The sequence below is a fragment of the Orcinus orca genome, chromosome 18 (assembly GCF_937001465.1).
Source record: "Orcinus orca chromosome 18, mOrcOrc1.1, whole genome shotgun sequence".
NCBI lineage: Eukaryota > Metazoa > Chordata > Mammalia > Artiodactyla > Delphinidae > Orcinus > Orcinus orca.
In genome coordinates, this window is record NC_064576.1 from 6,676,062 (window position 1) to 6,697,939 (window position 21,878).

A 21,878-nucleotide genomic window follows, 5' to 3' on the forward strand; every position below is an offset into this window, starting at 1 on the left:
ACAAATTCTTAGAAAGGTATAGCCTTCCAAGGCTGAACCAGGAAGAAATAGAAAATATGAACAGACCAATCACAAGTAATGAAATTGAAACTGTGATTAAAAATCTTCCAACAAACAAAAGCCCAGGACCAGATGGCTTCACAGGTGAATTCTGTCAAATATTTAGAGAAGAGCTAACACCCATCCTTCTCAAACTCTTCCAAAAAATTGTGGAGGAAGGAACACTCCCAAACTCATTTTATGAGGTCACCATCACCTTGATACCAAAACCAAAGATACTACAAAAAAAAAAGAAAATTACAGGCCAATATCACTGATGAATATAGATGCAAAAATCCTCAACAAAATATTAGCAAACAGAATCCAGCAACACATTAAAAGGATCATACACCATGATCAAGTGGGATTGATCCCAGGGATGCAAGGATTCTTCAATATAGACAAATCAATCAATGTGATACACCATATTAACAAACTGAAGAATAAAAACCATATGATCATCTCAATAGATGCAGAAAAAGCTTTTAACAAAATTCAACACCCATGTATGATTAAAAAAACTCTCCAGAAAGTGGGCATCGAGGGAACCTACATCAACATATTAAAGGCCATATACGACAAACCCACAGTAAACATCATTCTCAATGGTGAAAAACTGAAAACATTTCCTCTAAGATCAGGAACAAGACAAGGATGTCCACTCTCACCACTATTATTCAACATAGTTTGGGAAGTCCTAGCCATGGCAATCAGAGAAGAAAAAGAAATAAAAGGAATACAAATTGGAAAAGGAGAAGTAAAACTGTCACTGTTTGCTGATGAAATGATACTATATATAGAGAATCATAAAGATGCCACCAGGAAACTACTAGAGCTAATCAATGAATTTGGTAAATTTGCAGGATACAAAATTAATGCACAGAAATCTCTTGCAGTCCTATACACTACTGATGAAAAACCTAAAAGAGAAATTAAGGAAACACTCCCATTTCCCATTGCAACAAAAATAATAAAATACCTAGGAAGAAACCTACCTAGGGAGACAAAAGACTTGTATGCAGAAAACTATAAGACACTGATGAGAGAAATCAAGGATGATACCAACAGATGGACAGATATACCATGTTCTTGGATTGTAAGATTCAATATTGTGAAAATGATTATACTACCATAAGCAATCTACAGATTCAATGCAATCCCTACCAAATTATCAATGGCATTTTTTAACAGAAGTAGAACAAAAAATCTTAAAATTTGTATGGAGACACAAAAGAGTCCAAATAGCCAAAGCAGTCTTGAGGGAAAAGAACAGAACTGGAGGAATCAGAGTCCCTGACTTCAGCCTATACTACAAAGCTACAGTAATCAAACAATATGGTACTGACTCAAAAACAGAAACATAGATCAATGGAACAAGATAGAAACCCCAGAGATAAATCCACGCACCTATGGTCAACTAATCTATGACAAAGGAAGCAAGGATATACTATGGAGAAAAGACAGTCTCTTCAATAAGTGGTGCTGGGAAAACTGGACAGCTACATGTAAAAGAATGAAGTTAGAACACTCCCTAACACCGTACACAAAAATAAACTCAGGGCTTCTCTGGTGGCGCAGTGGTTGAGAGTCTGCCTACCGATGCAGGGGACACAGGTTCGTGCCCCGGTCCGGGAAGATCCCACTGGGCCCATGAGCCATGGCCGCTGAGCCTGCACATCCCAAGCCTGTGCTCCGCCACGGGAGAGGCCACAACAATGAGAGGGCTGCATACCGAAAAAAAAAAAAAAAAAAACCCGAAATGGATTAGAGACCTAAATGTAAGACCAGACACTACAAAAATCTTAGAGGAAAACATAGGAAGAACATTCTTTGACATAAATCACAGCAAGATCTTTTTTGATCCACCTCCTAGAGTAATGGAAATAAAAAGATAAATAAACAAATGGGACCTAATGAAACTTAAAAGCTTTTGCACAGCCAAGGAAACCATAAACAAGATGAAAAGACAACCCTCGGAATGGGAGAAAATATTTGCAAATGAATCAACAGACAAAGTATTAATCTCCAAAATATATAAACATCTCATGCAGCTCAATATTAAAAAAACAAACAACCTAATCCAAAAATGGGCAGAAGACCTAAATAGACATTTCTCCAAAGAAGACATACAGATGTCCAAGAAGCACATGAAAAGCTACTCAACATCACTAATTATTAGAGAAATGCAAATCAAAATTACAATGAGGTATCACCTCACACAAGTCAGAATGGCCATCATCAAAAAGTCTACAAACTATAAATACTGGAGAGGGTGTGGAGAAAAGGGAACCCTCTTGCACTGTTGGTGAGAATGTAAATTGATACAGCCACTATGGAGAACAGTATGGAGGTTCCTTAAAAAACTAAAAATAGAATTACCATATGATCCAGCAATCCCACTACTGGGCATATACCCAGAGAAAACCATAAATCAAAAAGACACATGCACCCCAATGTTCATTGCAGCACTATTTACAACAGCTGGGTCATGTTAGCAACCTAAACACCCATTGACAGACGAATGGATAAAGAAGATGTGGTACATATATACAATGGAATATTACTCAGCCATAAAAAGGAACAAAACTGTGTCATTTGTTGATACATGGATGGATCTAGAGACTGTCATACAGAGTGAAGTAAGTCAGAAAGATGTTGATATGTGGATGGATCTAGAGACTGTCATACAGAGTGAAGTAAGTCAGAAAGAGAAAAACAAATATCGTATATTAATGCATATATGTGGAACCTCGAAAAATGGTACAAATGAACCAGTTTGCAGGGCAGAAATTGAGACACAGATGTAGAAAACAAATGTATGGACAACAAGGGGGAAAAGCAGTGGGGTGTGGTGGTGGTGGTGTGATGAATTGGGCTATTGGGATTGACATGTATGCACTGATGTGTATAAAATTGATGACAGATAAGAACCTGCTGTATAAAAACAAAAAGTTGACTGAAATGATATTTGCATTTCTGTACATGGTTGTGTGCATGTGATCAATGGGAAGAAATATACAAAAATACATCTAATAAAGAGAGTTGTACTAAAAATAAAAATAAAAAAGAAGGTGGTATACATTGTTCAGATAAAGCAGTTCCCAGGTACATTCTTCAAACTATTCTTACTTTTTTTCCTTCTGAGACACTTAAAAGTAAGATATTCAGGGCTTCCCTAGTGGCGCAGTGGTTGAGAGTCCGCCTGCCGATGCAAGGGACACAGGTTCCTGCTCTGGTCCAGGAAGATCCCACATGCCGCGGAGTGGCTAGGCCCATGAGCCATGGCCACTGAGCCTGCGCGTCCGGAGCCTGTGCTCCGCAACGGGAGAGGCCACAACAGTGAGAGGCCCGCGTATCGCAAAAAAAAAAAAAAAAAAAAAGTAAGGTATATAGACATGATATACCTCTAATTTTTCTAGATTAATACCCTATAGATGTGGTTTTCATAATCATAATACCATTTCCATGTTTAAAATACTAACATCTATTCAGCAACATATTCTAATATATGCTAAATAATTCCAATTTCCCCTATTCTCCTGAAAATCTTTTATACCTTTTGTTTGTTTGCTTTTCTATCCAGGATCCTATCAATTTTTCACACCTTTTTTTTTCAGTTTTTTATCTTTAGATTTTCATAATCTAAATAGTCTGAAATCTTTTTCTCCCCATGAGAGTGCAGTTTTGAAGATTCCAGTTCTAGGTTTCTTATAAAACAGTAAGATTTGCAATCTGCAATCAGATTTTGACTTGTTTTCTCAAGAGTAGACTGTGTTACATATTTTAGCAATAATACAACACAGGTATTATGACCTTTGCCATTGCTTATCATCAAGAGGTTCTTAGTAATTTCCTGTTTAGGATGAGAATCACCTGTACTAAGGTGGTTACCGCCAGGTCACTCAAAGTTAAGACACATATTCCACTTTGAAACTGATACTTAGGTTTTGGCAGAATTCTTTGAGACCATGTGAAAATCCTATTTTCTAACCACCCAACTAAAGATCCATGCCTTGTAATTTTACATTGGAAATTAGTTGTAAAATTGAGGTATCCTAATTGCATAATTTATTCTATATTGATTACCTGACATTTTCTGTAAAAAGTATCTTTCTTTTTATCTTTTTCTTACAATATTTTTAATTTTTAGCATCTCTCTATACTAGTTATTTTACATATAATAAATGTTTACTACATTAACATGTTTTTCATTTTCATGTCAAATTAATGAAGCTTGCATTCTTACATGACAAATTGCAAGATCAAATCTGGAATTGTATGTTTCCCCAGCAGCTCTCTCTAGTTCCATTTAGTGGCAACTGGTTTTAGGAAGTGAAGATTTAGACAGTAGGTGTGCTCACAGATACCGGGATTATTATTCTAAACCCATTTAGTGGTCATATATATCATGAGTTCATACTGATACCTCTAGTTGAAGTCCACCTTCCAGCATACTTGTGATCAACTAAGGCATTCAAGTTGTTTGCTACTGCCTTCTCATTAGTCCAATAAACATAACATCATCAATGGAATGTTGTAATGTTCTGTAGACTATGAAAATAAACAAAATTCCTCAAGCCTGTATAATAATAGAGAGACAAAGAGTTGAAAAAGCAGTGCAATAAAATATTGAAGATATACTGCTGCCCTATGAGGTAGAAGCAAATTGCTTCTGATTATCTTTGTGAATTTTGGTGAAAACAAATTTGTCAGGTCGAGAGATGCATACCAAATTCCAGCAGGTAAGGCAAAGATACCATATCAAAATAACAGCAGCGATTGGTCAGCACCTGATTAAGTTTACCAAAATCCAAAGTAAGAGATCTATCAGTCTTTTCTTTGGCCAAGCAGGATAGTAAAATGGGGACGTAATAGGAATTAATACCCTTCGATCCTGTAAGTCCTTTTTGGGGCACTAATATTTGCAATTCCCCAGGAATGCAATATTGCTTTCAGTTTATTATTTTAGTGAGGGATTAGGGGGTCATTATTCCTACCTCACTCTATGGCCTATTAGCCATATGGGTAATCTGTCCATAATTAAGCATATTTATCTGTCTTACATATATTGAAACTAAGCACATAACTAGCATAGATCGGACTCAGGCCAAGATTCCCTCCATAAGCCTCAGAGTCACCACTCTGTTCCTCTAACAATGAAGGTTTTGGTCTTTGGTATTGATATCAGTTCATATGCAATATCTAATAGTCTCCAGATTTCCCTTACTAGGGTACTGACACCTTCGTAAATGGCCACAGAATCCTCAAAAAATGCTTAGAGGAAGATTCAGAGTCTACAGATATGGCTTTGTTGCAGGATCTTTTCTCTAAAGGGTTTAGACTACTCTTTGGTTAAGGAGCTACAAGTCTGTAAACACTTTTTCTGAGACCTGGGTAAGAACTCATGAATTCCCACTGCCGTTTCTCCACTTGGGTTTCTCCCCACTAGACATGGAAATCTGCTGCTTGTATAGGCAAGTGTTTCCTTAGTAGTTTGCCTATGTGTTCATTCCAGGGACCTGAGGATCCGTAAACCACTGCAAATGATCACTGAGGTTCATAATACTTTGTTTATTCCTCTGTCTCCAATAATTTGTACAGTAATAGTGCTCATTTTGTCTCTCGGTATCAAGAGTCGCCACTTGAGCTTTTTCTTCTATGGAGTCCAACATCAAAGAGTCAAATTCCATGGTATTTCTCCTACTTTTACTGCCAGTCTACAAAGGGCGGTGATCACAGAGGTTACTGCGGTTACAGAATGGGTGAGCTGGTCCCACCTAATCTATCCACTACAGTATCCCTTTTCCTGAACCTTTAGAGCTACTCACCTCTTCGCAGAGTCAGGAAAATTTTGATATTTCAAATCACTGTCTTTAGGAACTATGTATTCCAGGCTTCAGTTAACCAACCTATTGGGCTCTCCTATACTGGAAACAATATATTAATTCCCAATCCAGGGTAAGTTCATATATATCTAATACATTCAGTCTAGTCTAGTTTTAAAGGTGCTCTTCTACATTCAATACTTTTATGACTAGTTACTACACCTCTAACTTAAACTCCTAATAATTCAACAGAGCAGGATTTTGCATCATTAATACAATCAATCTGCCACAGTTCACCCTCTGGCTATAATTATTCACTTCCATTGCATATGTTCATCCTCATCACAGGAAACTTCAATCACAACTGTGGGTATAGAATCAAGTTTCTTGTGGTTGACATCACACTTGGAAGTGTCTTTTTAGATATGACTCTTCATCCAGAGACTTATGGAATACAAACATTATTTGTCATCCTCACACCGAACATGCAATGGTGAAATGGACAAGAAAACCAAAAGCAAATAGCATGGACAGCTGTTAAATAGCTGTTGAGATTAGAAGAAAATAGACTGAGTGAACCTTTAAACACACTGAGGAGGGGGGAAATAGTTGGAAGCAGCATGGGTAGATGGAGAACGTTAAAATTCTATGAACAAGAGGATTCTTACATAAAGCCAATAAAAACAAAGAGTACTGACCTAAATTTAATATGGGATCAGCTTACAAACAGGAAAATAAAATCAACAACAGTAAATTACTGAGACTTAGAAGTATAGATATTGAGTAAATGAATGAAGAAAGTTCCAAGACGTCAAGATATTGTCCAATCCAAAATCCCAGACAAAGAGAACAGACTTGTGGTTGCCAGGGTGGGGGCAGGGGGATTGGACAGGACTGGGATGGACTGGGAGTTTGGGGTTGGTAGCTGCCAACTATTATATTTAGAATGGATAAACTACAAGGTCCTACTGTAGAGCACAGGAAACTATATACAATATTCTGTCATCCATCATAATGGAAAAGAATATATAAAAGAATGTATATATGTGTATAACTGAGTCACTTTGATGTACAGCACAACATTGTAAATCAACTATATTTCAATAAAAAAATTTTTTTTATATTTCCAAAAAAAAAATCCCAGAAAACTTATTTTTCATCATTGGGGAAATACCTCCACCACCACACATAGAAAGTATTGAAATACTTCTTTCCAAAGGAACTAAGTATTGTAAAAATACTTGTTGGCTTTGAAATGCTTAGGGACATTTTGGGGCTCTTTGCTGCAATGTTTGACTTAAAATCTGTCCTCTTAAGTTTATATTAATTAATTTCAAAGCAAACCAATACTTAAAAGCTTATATGAATGTGGAATTTTATATAACTGGCAAATAACTAGTGCTACTGAATTTTGTTATTTATGTTTGCATTACAATAATATGCAAGTACTATTTTGTGAAAGTCTGTTAAAACTTCCTAAAATAAGCTGAAACCTAAAACTAACCCAGTATAAAATTTAAATCCTTATTCAAAAATGTGATTAGAGGGCTTCCCTGGTAGCACAGTGGTTAAGACTCCGCCTGCCAATGCAGGGGACACGGGTTCAATCCCCGGCCCGGGAATATCCCACATGCCGAGGAGCAACTAAGCCCGTGTGCCACAACTATTGAGCCTGTGCTCTAGAGCCCACGAGCCACAACTACTGAGCCTGTGCACCACAACTACTGAGCCCAAGTGCCACAACTACTGAACCCACGTGCCACAACTACTGAAGCCCATGCGCCTAGAGCCCATGCTCCGCAACAAGAGAAGCCACTGCAATGAGAAGCCCGTGCACCGCAACGAAGAGTAGTCCCTGCTCACCACAGCTAGAGAAAGCCCGTGCACAGCAACGAAGACCCAACACAGCCAAAAATAAAATTAATTAATTAAAAACAAAAAATGTGATTATAATTTGCCCAAACATAACTCCTTGTTAACACTCTTGTTATTGGGAATTTTTAAAGTATGGCTAATTATCTAATGAGAAGTAGTGAACATTAGTGTCAGGTGATTATTTTTCTTATGTGTGTCTGCATATTTAATGTTAGGCTAGATTATATTTTCTGGAATTTTACAATAGCAAGACACTTCAAGATTCTCTATTTTAAATCTCATATCTTCAAAACCAAAGTTCTTTAGATTACATGACTTGTCTATTTAATCTAAATTAGACCACAGAGAGGGTTAGCAGACCACAGAGAGGGTTAGCAGAAGTGAAACAAAACCCTGCAAAGACATACTTTCCCACTACTCCACTTAACTTGAATTTTCAGTTAACAAGAAACAATTAACAGAAAGACCATCCCTTTTATATCTTTCTGTAAAATAGAGTTTTCTGTGAGAAACAAATTTTATTATAGGGCAATAATTGGACCTGATCTATAAAATAAAAATCAGGTAATGCTGGTATATCTAGAATAAAAGGCACTGGAAAAGAAACTATCTGGCATTACTAAAAACAAAATAAAATATGAATTTTAAATTGGTACTCAATATCTTAAGGCTACTCTAGTTCATTGCAGTATCATTATGGCATTGATGAGTGTGGGAAAAGCCTAAGAAAAGCTGCTAGAATGACATTGATAAATGTGGGAAGGACATGTGAATTTTTTCAGACTGACAGGTTTTTTTTTGAACCCATCTGCAAGGCTGTTTTACAGGAAATGACAATCTTCTCTGCTACTTAAAGAAAATGATTGTATCTGGCCCAAAGACAGACTCTTAATAATGAAACCAGTTGTTTGTATCTCCTTTCCATTGATTTTTTTTCCTGAGAAAATATAATTATACTAGCTGAGAAATTCTTTGCCACCCTTGTCATTAGTTTCTCACAGACTAAGCCACTTTGGTGTCACAGATTTCACCTTCTGATTACAGCATAAAGGAAATCACTTACCTCCAGCAGGCCTGCTGGCTTGTGTTCCTCCCCTCCAGCTCCCTTATCCTCACATCTCCAACAGGCCACATGCTCTGCCGGCTCCAGTCCGCATCCCTGGTACAGGAAGCTGCAAATCAAAGCCAGGGCAGCAGGAGCTGGTGGGCCCTCCTAGCATGCAAGGTCAGAGGCAGATGGGCTTCGTGAATTGTCCCTTGACTCTGCATTTCATGGAGTGAGACCCTATGTCTTGGGAAAGACCTCTATGATTACACCAAGTTTTTGCTTATGTTTATGGGGGATCTACCTTCATCTCTTTACATGTGTGATGAGAAGGGAAGGGATTGGACAACTTCCCCCATTGTAAAGGTTTCGGCATGCCTTTCCATTCATGTTTTATCACTTGTACCATTCCACGATTAAAGACAACAAGGAAAAGACAAACACATTTCTCCATGTGACGCTCTACGCCTATTTTCAGTTGGATTCCATCCAAAAGAATATCCCCATTGCTTGTGCTGTTATTTACGGGAACTTAAAAGCCATGACCAGTCATCTCTCAGGCAGAACCTAAAAACCATTTAAAATCATGTGTAACGTTGTACACCAAGCAGCAATATAAATCACTTCAAGACCACTTGGGACAAAGTATATGATACGTGTCATGCAACCGAAAGCTTCCTAAGTGGTCTGCGTTAAAACTCTATAAATATCTGGAACAAGTGTAACAAATTATATAGGAACATTTTAAATAATGATATTCAATTATTTCTTAAATACATTTGCCCTGAATGCAATTGAGATGCTCGTGGCATTTCTTTTTAATAAAATAGTTTAAAGAAATCACAGTTAATATTTTTATATTCTAACTCTATCAATAACTAACTGGAGAATTGTTTAATGGATAGTCTCATCTTATATAGGTAGATCTAGTTTTGAATGTTTAGAGAAAACCTGTGAAAGGTTAATAGGTGAAGACAAACAAAGACAATTTATAATCCCATTAGGGCTGTGAAAAGAGCACAGTAGTACTGAGAATAATAATAAAAAAGTATTGGAGGTATGAAGCTGCAAACCAGTGTGCTTAGTTATAAATTACTGATTACTATTAATTATTTTTAAACCCTGAGATCATTTAAATTTTTTCTTCAGATATTAAATGGCAAGTCTCTAAGGGAATAAAGAGTTTACTCTTCTAAAACCTCATGCCTGCCTTATTTCATGGTTCAGTTAACCTGATTCAGATTAATGATCTTTTTTGTACCCTATAACATAAAAATCAGTCACAAGTGACAAGATATTTATTTTGGAATAAGTGTACCAACATTCCAAATATAGAGATCTTGAAGTGTATAGATAGAAATATATAGATACCTTGATATAGACATCAATATCTGTATCTATATAGATGATACTATGTCTCTGAAACATCTTCTAATTTGATAGCTCAGGGTAAAATTGATTTATTTCTTATGTCTAATTGCAGCAATTTCCAGTACAATGATTTATGATGATGACAAAGATACATTGACAGTTCAATAACACTGATCAATGATACTAACCAGTGGACAAATGATATGTTCTATGCTTTGGAATGGCATCCAGGTGTTGAATACTGAAAAGCCATTCTCAGAAATCTCCAAGTGTGAAATAGTATTTGGGGGCATAAATGTCAATCTCGTTGTCCATTTTTCACTTTAGAATGTAACCTTTCTCTGATATAAATGGTTCAATAAGTCAAACTCTGTGTTAGAATCTGTAGAACCAAGGGTGTTTTCCTTGCGGTGTGTAGATGTTTGTTTTTTGTTTAAATCCCTCTTCCAGCTAGTAAGTTACTGTCCATAAAATCACCTGTGTCACACATTTTTCTTCTCCATATTTCCCCCATTGAATTGGCTAGGGAATGCTAACTGATATAACAATAATCTCAACATCTCAGTGGCTTAATAAACACAATTTTGCTCCTAACTTACTTCTACTTCCAGTAAGGGTCAGTGGTGGAGTGGAGTGGAGATTTGGCGGGGATTTGAACTCCTTGAATCCAGTAACGGCTCAGTCTTCCGCGCTTTGGAATCCTCCCCTGGATTCTCCACACGCAGCCAACAGAAAAGAAGAGCCACAGCATGTGAAGGGCATAGATGGAAGTTGCAAGACTGGCACAGCAAGTGACAGATCTAACTTCCTTTTTCAGAACACAGTTATTTAGCCCCATGGATCCACAAGGATGCCTGGGAAACACAATCTTCCCATGAGCCCTGGAAAATAAAAATAAGGAAAAAGCATTAGACAAAACAGCATTCTCTCTCTCTCTTTCTCTCTCTCTCTCTTTCTCTTTCACACACACACACACACACACACACACACACACACACTATCCATATTATTTCAAAAGTCCTGTTTTCACTTCTTTGACTAAGTATCTACTAAAATTGTATTACCGCTAATGATAGACCAGACACTTATTAATGACTTACAGATATTTATTTCCTGTTTTTCTCTTTCCCAGTTTCCAGCAATAACCATATAAAGTGGCCTTTTTTTCCATTACCCCAAAGCAGCTTTATTTAGACTCCCTTTGAGACAGTAAATCTTGATGGATTTGCAGCTTTGATACCCAATAAATCTCCCTTAGAAAGCTTGTATGTAAGCAAATAATTATAACTTGATGAAGAGCCACCAGATGCTTGTTTCACATTCATCTCTTCTCACGTGTACAGTACAGTTATTTAATTTCCTATAGAATTTTACCTAGTAATCAAGGGTGAAATTTTGCATCATGGATATTAGAGAAACTAATATTCTGGATCTCCTGATATGAAGCAGTATGAAAGTGACATTTTTTTTTAAACTAAAATATTTAACCTGAATTTAAACAAGCTTCAGGAATGGACTTCCTGTTTGCAGGAAATAAAAGGGATAAGGAATGTGTTAAATGATGCAATAAAGAAACGTTTTGACTCTCTTAATTTGAAACCTCTCCAAAAGCAGATCTTGAAACAAAACTTGGGTGCATGTCGTATATATGGAAAGTGATACGAGGAAGTGTTAATTATCAACTTCTTGCTGCAGGCAACAAAGGCACAGTCCTAACAGGGAAGCACTGAGAAACCATGTCAAACATAACTCTGAATTTCCTTCTAAGGGATAGTGAAGGTGAGGTATTTAACTATCTGCTCATGTTCACACCCCATCCCTTGTATCCTAGCAGTGCCAGCTGCCCTGGTCAAGGAAAGCTCCAGGGGCTCTGAAAAAAATCCCTTAGACAGTGGGATAGCGAGATAGAGAGGAGATAAATTATTTACAAATATTTACAAATATTGAATAATCTGGGTAGATGGTTTATAAATATCTACTGTACTATTCCCTAATCTTTTCTGTATCTAAGCAAAATTTCATAACAAAATTTGGGAGGAGAGGGGGAATAGAGTTCATGCCAAACAAGATGTCAATGATATCCTCACATGTTTAATAATATTAACCAATAATAGCCATGATCTTAAAAATTTTATACATAAGTGTCACAATATTTAAATGTGTTTTTAAAGTCCTAAATATGTAGGCAATTAATGTCAAATAGATAACATAAGCTTCCCGCATCTCTTTCAAAATATTCACTCTTCAATATAACTTTATATTTATGGCTTTTCAACTGCGACTGTAAGATCTACTGAATACACACAAAGAAATAGACACACTGGAAACATTGAAAAAGTATATGACTTATGTCCTAAGCTTGGGACATTATTTTTAAATCCATGACAGTAAGTTAAAATAGAAGCACATTGTCAGTTATGTTTAATGAGATTTTCCTGATGGATAGTGACAGTGGATAGATCAGGGGTGCCCTCTTCCAGGAAACAAAACTGATCACTGGTGGAATTTTCCTAAGGACTATTGGAAAGTGTCAAAGATAACTCATAGACATAACTCGTACATTAACTGAGAGGTTTCCTTACCTAAGGATCTACTGTATGTCCTTAATCAAGTGATGATATGTACATTCAGCTCAGTTTATCTAAAATTGAACTCCCAGTTCAGGTAGGTGTCATTGTTACACAATGTATACTAATGAACTGGAGGTGTTGAACTATCCCACCTAATGTAAGTAAAAGAGAAAGACAGATAGTCCTTGGAAAACGTCTCATATATTAGATCAAACAGTTATGTGTCACGTGTTTTCATTTTTATCCTCTAAATATTCAGATCTTGATCACAATCCAAGGACTAACTGAAAACTACTACCCTATTTTATTCAAAAATTTCTGAACACTGATGAATCTACAGAATTCAATGGAAAGATGTGAATTTAGAGATGAACACCTGAGCTTCCATTGAAGGCTAAAAAAGTCAGTAAACTGCATGACTCCTTGCAGTGAGGCTTTCACTTAAAACACAGTGATAGTATCTGCTTCAACTGCTCCATAGTTTTTAAAATCAAGTATGTTAAATATGAGGCATAATTGATCATCTATACATTTTGTTTTCTTCCAGAACAAAAAAGGTGTGTTTTTTTGGTGTTTTAGTTTTTGAATTTTTAATAATTTTTTTCATTTTGTTTTGTTTTTACATTAAGTCCTTTACTCCAATACAAAGAAGAAAGGGCTAGTTATGGAGGTTACTGTTCAGAGCACTCAGGATCCTAGTTTTAATAGTAATAGACTTTCTACTAGTTGTAATAGTAATTGATAATACTAGTTTTAATGTGGTCTCTTCTTCATAGCCACGAGGTCACACTAGGAAGACCAGCCTCTAAAGGTAGAAGGTGTGCTTCTCTCTCTGTGTGTCTGTCTTTCTGTCTCTCTCTTTCTCACCTCTCTTCCTTTCTTTCTCCCTCTCTCCCTTTCCCACATGGGAACTGCTCTAAGGACTAAAGGTAGGGGCTGGAGCAGTAAGCTAGAATGACCTGCCTTATCAAGAGAAACCCCTTCTCCTTTCTTCACTGCACTCATTTTTGTTTGAATTAATAGATGTAACTCTTTGTGTCTTTGGAATGGTAAATCTAGAGGCCCAAAAATGTGTGTTGTGGGGTGTGTGTGTGTGTTTGTGTGTGTGTGTGTGTGTGTGAGAGAGAGAGCCTGCAGATAAAAAAAGCCCATGGCCTTCTTTTTTGACTTCACTTAGGAAAAGAAGCCCTCTACTCATTTCTGAATAACTTTTAGATTATCAAGTTAAATCAGGTAGTGAGGCTCCAGTCTTGATATCAAATCAGTGCTTAAATTGCCTCGGGTTCTTAGCTTTGCTTATATACAATATCGGACTCTTGTGAGGAGAATAACCAGCAAGGGAAAACTTCATTTATCCTCAGTCCCCTTAGAATCATACGTCACAGCAGTCTGGGAAAAAATTACACTATTATGCAAACAACTGACAAAATTTTGTCTTTTTATTCCTCACAAACAGCCTCAATTTATATTTCTTAAAACCCCTAATAGAATTTGTGTCTGCTCAGTTAGAAAGAAGAAAATATATAATAAATGAATTTTTAAGAGCAAAGGACACCATTTTATCTTTGTCATTTTAAACAATTCTGAATGGGAAATACACCTAAAAATAGTGGGGTTTACACTGAAAATGTCCTGTTTTTTTGTTTGTCTTTTTGTTTAGTATATAAAATAACCATGCACCTTACAATCAACAGTGTTTTGAATCAATTAAGACGACCATGGCCTGTATGGTCATCTAATCAATCCCACAAATAACTTGCTAAAATAAAGCTCAGTTTGATTCACTGCCCAAAACAAACAAAAAAACAGCAACGACAATGACAAACACAGACTTTTGAGTAGCCACTAGAATAGATAGGATTTTTTTGAGAAAAGCAATTGGATACGTATGAGTATGTGAATCAGACATGACTGACATTAACAAATGGATCGTCAACTACTGTTTAGATGCTATCAAAGGTGTGGTCGTTTTTTTATCCTTTAGGGATGTTTTGGATGCAGGTGGAAAAAATTTCAACTTACCCAGGTTTTCTTTCTTGGATTATGTAACTGAAAAGGGTGTGTCTGGATTTTGGTTCAAAGGGTATCATCAAACCTGGCTTCCCTCCATCCCCTCTGCCCTCATTCCTGTTAACTGCATTCTCAGACTCCCTGTGGGCTCAAAATGGCTATATATTCCCTACTTTAAGCTGAGTAGAAAACAATTATTTATTTGAAGTAGAATTCAACAAAGAGTTTATTTTAATTGGGCCAAGTTTGAACAAGTGCCAAATCCTGAACCAGAGGCCAAAGGCGTGCAGAGTTCTGATTGGCCTGCTTTGAATCACACATCTATCCTGGGGTGACTATCACCCCAAACTACAGAGAGTGGAGAGTGCATAGGTATTTTAAGAGCTGGTCATACACACACACACACACACACACACACACACACACACACACACACTCACACAATACACGTATTACATGTAAATTTTGTATATGCAAATACTATGCTATATTAAATATAGTACATATATTATATATAAATATATATAAATTACATATTCAATTGGAAATAGTCATATTTTGATTTTTGAATGTAAAAATGATAAAAAATATAAAGAAATTTGAAGCTGGGAATTGGAAATTTTAGAAATGTGTGAAGTTTAAACTCAGAACAAAAATGCTAATAAAATCAGGAACAGAAGAAAAGGCACAATAACTCTAAACAGAAATAAAATATAAGTGAGCATTCGTATGTAAAAAATAAGTTTATAAATTTAAAATCAGTCAGTTACATTATGATCTATTTTCTAATCTTCTGAACTAGATAAAGTCATCCAGACAAAAATGTATATTAATTTAGTTTGTGTGTCAGGCAGGTAAAATGACATCTCTGATCAGTGAGCAAGGAGCCGAAAGACTGGACGCACAAAGTCTCTAAGCCACAATATCAAACCTGGTTTATCTGAGAAGGTAAATGAATGTTCGTTATGTTGAGTTTCAAGAAAAGAATATGAACTCCATCAGTTTGTCAGCAACCACAGCTTTATCATCTTCTGGAAGCAACTATCAGCGTGTGCTTTTCCTGTGACCTCTAATTATCATAATGACAAATAAAACAAAACTGCTATTTTTAGTGACAGATGAAATTCCCCTGACTTAGACTATTACCTTGCCCAGAAATGTGATTATGTCAAAAGTTGAAGAGGTAAACAATTTTTTAGCACTAAAAGAAGAATTACTTGGTAATGTGTCAATATTTCTAAACAAATTTAATCATCTGCCAATAAAACCACAAACAAAACAAAACTTACATGTGACTATCATTTGACACTTTTATTAATGTCTTTGACTCTAGAGTATGAATGGGGTACGTGATTCACATTTTAAGGTACCTGACCACTAAACAGACCCTATTCTCATTCACATTTTTGCAAAATATAGGAATTTAGTTTGCACGACTGTGCTGCGTGGGTACATACCATTCTGTAATCAACAGCCAGACTTAAATAAAACAGACTTCATGAGACCTGGGGCTTCATTCATATTGTCACTGCTCTTTCCCAGTACCTAAATCTATGTCGGCATGTAGTAGGTAAACATAATATAGTGCAAGAATGAGTGAATGATCAAATGAATACAGAAAGAGTATGTGAATGGCTCAGATCTAGACACTGTCTCAAGTTGGGCAAGTAAGGTTCTTTCTCACTGGAATTTATGACTAGGTTACAGACACCTTAGTGGATTTTGTTAATAGTTATATTGGAAGTAACTTAGAGTTGGGACAATATGAAGCATGGTAAAGAGGATGTCAGCCCTACAAGGAAACATAATGTAGCAAAAACTGGCACCCGGACTCACCAATTCCTGGATTCAATATTTTTAGAGACTGAGCTGCACTTTCTCTTCTCCAGCTCTTCAAAGTCCTTACAAATCTTTGCAATTAATGCCTCTTTTTCTTTTGTGAAAGATTGAATGGATTCAGCTCCCTGCAACAATAGATTCATCTCCTTGCAACTAGATTCCAATGCATACAACAAGGTGGTTTTCATATCTATTTTAGTCCAAGTTTGCATTCACCACTTAAAGTAGCATAATTCAGTCTCAATTTCTGTATCCTATATCTGAAATTTGAATTTTAACTAGTGTGCCTCTTCTTCTGGATAAGTCCCCATCTGCATTTAATAGACAAAGCAAAAAATAAGGGGAAATGTCTGCTAAAAGGTAGAGGAATAAAAAGGAGGCTAAGAGAAGTGAGAACGTAAAGTACCTTGGTAGCAGCCATTTACTCCTTGTGTCTAGGGAGGAGTAGGTGAGTAGAGTCACAAGCACAACAAGGATAATTGACTTTAATTAGCAGAAAGAGGTGGGACTGTTTTAACACAATGAGGGGAAGACATCTTCCATACTTAATATGGACCTCATCTTAGCTCCATTTCTCAGGTACAGCTTAGCAAAAATCAGAGAATTGAGTTCATCTAACATTGGTCTTTTCCCATATGGATACTATAAAATGATAGGAGAGCAAGGGAGTTTAGTGCACCGGCACAAATGACAACAAAATAATGACTTATGGGTTTTAAGCTCAATAAGGAAGGAAGTGAAGAAAAGATAATAATAGATGGAAAGAGTAGAAAACTGGAGTGACAGAAGCCACCTCACCCTAGAAGCAACAAAAAAAGAAAAGAAAAAGTCTGAATTAACGTTTTTCAGAACTCTGGAAATGAACCAGAGCCTTGTAGCACCTCTGGAAGACTTATTAAAAAGAAAAGTCATTTATCCTCAGAAAGATCAGTAAACTTTGTGGAATTTTACCTTACAGAAGTCCCACACCCTGTTCCCCAGTTCAGTAGTAACTGTGAAAACAGCAGTGTGCAGATGGTACCAGAGGGAGCACACAGACTTCATTCACAAAGAACCTGCGACCTGTCTTATTCTGACCTGTCTGGTAGTTGCAAGGAAGATTAGCTCAAATTATCTCTGATTGTCTTCATTTCACCTGACTCAGGACTGGCCTAGTGCTAAAGCTGCTTCCTGGGGAAATTTGTCAAAAAAGTATTCATGGACTAATTTATTAGGTTACTGCTGCCTGAGGCAACAGAGAACTGTTGGTGCAAAAAGCACATTCGTGGAAGACACATAGATGAAAAGCTGGGGAAGGATACATACATAGATTTTTAAAAAGAAATCCCCATATTACTGGAAATCTAGAATGTCACACACACGTGCAGGCTTTACACATGATCAGGGAAAACTTCCAGCTGACCCTGAGACGCTATGGAAGAAGGAAGTCAAGACTAAGGAAGAGTTGCCAACTGCCTGGCTGAGTGTTGAAGGTATGCCTCAACACATACGCAGAGCCCTAGGCAAGGACTGAAAAGTATTTTGATTCTAGGCTTTTAAGGAAATATCTGTCTAGTGTGTAGCTGCCCACTAAGCTAATGGAACAGGGACTTTGGGGACCACAATGATAAAGAATACAGACTTTATGGAATTAGCTCAGAAAAGTCACTAACTAAACAAACACCATATAAAATAATCATCAACAGCAATAAATCTTGGGGGAGGGAGAGAATCTGATTTCCAGAGTTACTACATTACAATATTTAAAATGGCTAATGAAAAAAAAGTTTTAAGACATGGAAAGAAACAAGAAAATATTACACATACACAGGAAATAAAAACAAGTCAACAGGAACAGTGCCAGACGAAGCCCAGACATTGGACTTTTTAGACAAAGATTTCAAATTAGCTATTTTAAATATATTCAATGAGCTAAAAGAAACTATGTCCAAAGAGCTGAAAGAAAATAAAAGAATGATGTCTCATCAAATTGAGAATATCAATAAAAATAGATATAATAAAAAAGAACCAAAACAGAAATTTTGGAGTTGAAAAGTATAATAACAAAAATGAAAAATCTACTGTAGAGTCTCAAGATACAAAGGATATTTTAGTACAAGTCTCTTTACTAAAACAAGTTTTATTTTAACAGAGATAAACTGATTCTACATGATTCAGAGAATTCATGAGAAATTCTGCTTGTTTTTCAATATCCCTCTGGTTTTTGTCCTGAAGGCATAATTAATTATACAAAGAAAATTTCCATAGAGCATGTTCTATGAAAAGTTGAAAAGAGAGGATTAGAAGACTGTCACACTGGAGATCTATTTTAAGATGATTTATATAAGACATTCCAGGTAATTACACTGTAGAAGATATCTTTTCCTATTTTTAGGAAGCGTTTTAAGAACTGCATGCAGAACAAAACCATCAAAGTCAGTAGAAATAAAATGTGATCACTTATCACAGGGATCCTGAGAGAAAAACCACATAATGGCTGAAAACCACTCCTTGGGTTAGGTTAGATAAAATAAACATGGCTTATTAGATGGCCACAATTAATAGTATAATGATTTATAGAAGGAAAAAAAAAAGTCAAAAGTTTTACAGAATGACCAGCCCCTCTTCACTTCTTATCAAAATGTATTGAGTTTACTAAACATCTTCAATACATACTTCGACTGTTAATGATTTAGTCTATGAAGCCGACTGAGCTGGTTAGCAGCTGATGTCAATCCAGACAGTTATGGAATCTCCACACAGAACATTAGCTTTGGTCCTGTCACTTGATTATAATTGCTTTGCTAGCTCTGTTTTGCTTCCTTGAAAACTAAATTAAATGGAAAGACATTGGAAATATAACTTGGTGTAAAAAAAAATCACTTGTACAAATGAGCACATCTCTGTCTGATAAGGATGGCTCTTCTAAAATTGCATAATTTCAAAAGTTACATATGATGAACAATCTTGTTGTGTTGATACTGCTGTGGTCCTTTTGAAAGAATTTCTGTGAGAGAAACCCAGGAAACTTTAATAATCTACTTAGAGAACCTAGATGTGAATAATTTAATAACTATTGGAAAAGACAATGTTATATATCTTTACTCTCTTCAATACCTCTGATGGTCTGAAAAGAGAATTCTGGTTTAGATAGGACAGATTTAGTTAAAAAATACAGGCTTCTTAGTTAAATTTTAATTTCAGATAAACAACAAATGATGTGTTAGTAGTAAAAGTATATCCCACGTCTTGCATGGGATATACTTATACTACTAACACATCATTTGTTGTTTATCTGAAATTAAATTTTATTTGGGTGTCCTGCATTTTATCTGTCAGCCTTAGGTTCAGAATGAGTCAGCAGAATAATAGCATAAACTAAATACAACGTGGATCTCCAGGTCATAAACTAAATACACATAGTTGTTAATACTTCTCTGTATTGTTTTTTAAACAAAGACAACTTGATTACTCTTGGCTAGAAGTCGTTATTAAAACCTGATTCTTTATTTAAAAGGCTTTAAAAACTTTAGAAACAATTGTGTTTCTAAATTACATATGATTAAGAAGGATTTTGTTCATAGATTTAACTGAAGAGGAAATAGAAGGAGAAACAGACCAAATTAATTTACTTCTCATCAAGTTCACGCTTTGAAATAAACTCTTCAGAAGTCAGTTCTATTCCTTTAGTGTAAAACTCTTCTATGAAGATAGTGCCTTGTTTTATGTTAACTCTATTTTTGCTATTGAGTACTCTGTAGACAAACATTCAGCTGACAGATTACTCAATGTTTTTACTCTTTTTTAGCCTTTTTTTCAATAAACTTTCACTATTTCTAAATTCATTATTGTCTACATTTAGAAGGGAATGAAAAATAGTAAAATTCAATGAACCAGTTTTTCTATTTGATGAAAGAAAAATTTAAATGTTTTAAAGACTGAAGCCAGGTTTTAGATGACCTATTGGTTTCATTCTCTAATAAAATGAATAAATGATATTTTGGGTTCCTCTAATTTAGAAAAATCCTCTGAAAAATTATCTGCCAAAAACTAAATTGCACTTCTGCTTCAAGGATATTCATAAGACTGACTCTTTAAATATTTTAGATGTTTCAAGAATATATTTTAAAATAACATCATATATTATAAAATATTTGCTTAAATAGGGAGTGTTTGACTTAAAATATTGATATTAGATATAGGTATATGTAGGTATATACACACAAAAATATATACATACCCATTATACTTACATGCATTTATATAATCATATATAAGCTTTTGTATATATATAATATGATGATGATGTTAGTTTTAGTATTTTTATTAAAAGGAAAATAGAAAACCTTAAATATATCAGTAATTAATGATTTTAGAAAGCTTGTCCAGGCTTTGCGAAAGATATAACAAAGAATATATAAAAATCAATGTAATCCTTGACTAAATTAATATAAACAAAGTATTATATATCTATATCTACCTGTCTATTTATCTTATATATCAGTATCTGTGTTGTAAAATAACTATACACAAATATAACACATACATTGAACTTTTAGCAGCAATGGTAATACCCTGAGTATAAAACCTGAAAATCATGTTATAAAATGCTTAACTAAACGATTATGAGAAACTTTTCTGAAAAATATCACCTGCAGTATGAAAATCTTATTTTTGATATTCTCTTTCTCTGCACACCTGAGTGAATAGACAAGTACAGGACAGATGTTGGCTGACTTTCACCCTCTGGAAACAATGGTTGGGTTAATAACTTGACCTGCCTCTTAGAAAGCAAATTGAAGCCATTCTTCCACTTGGCTTAGACAGTGACCACGAAAAGAAGTTATCATAAGCAAGGTAATGAAGACCATAACATTTTTGTCATGAGCAAATCTATCATTGACAGACCTAAATTTCAACTCAAAATTTGAGATTATTCTTCAATGAAGCAAATTAAATGAGAGTAGAGGAACCCATACTAAGAGATGCAGAAGGAAATGCTGGTCATAGGGGCTCCAGGAAATATGTCTAAAGTCTATTTGTTTTTCATGTCACAATGCAGAGTCAAAAATTCTGATATATTTGACCCATCAAACCATCAAGTTAGACATGCATTGCAGTATGTCATCAACAAGTTGTATGAGTGAAGGAAGAAAATGATATGAGTGGGCCCTGAGGTCACATGTTAGTTGTATGAGCAACGTGTTAGTTATGGTCTCAAGGAAAAGTTGTTTGAAAGAGCAATTCAGGCCTGGTGTACAGATGGCTCTATAAGATGTATTGACACCAGCCAGAAAAAGATAGCTTTGGCATGATGTTCTAACC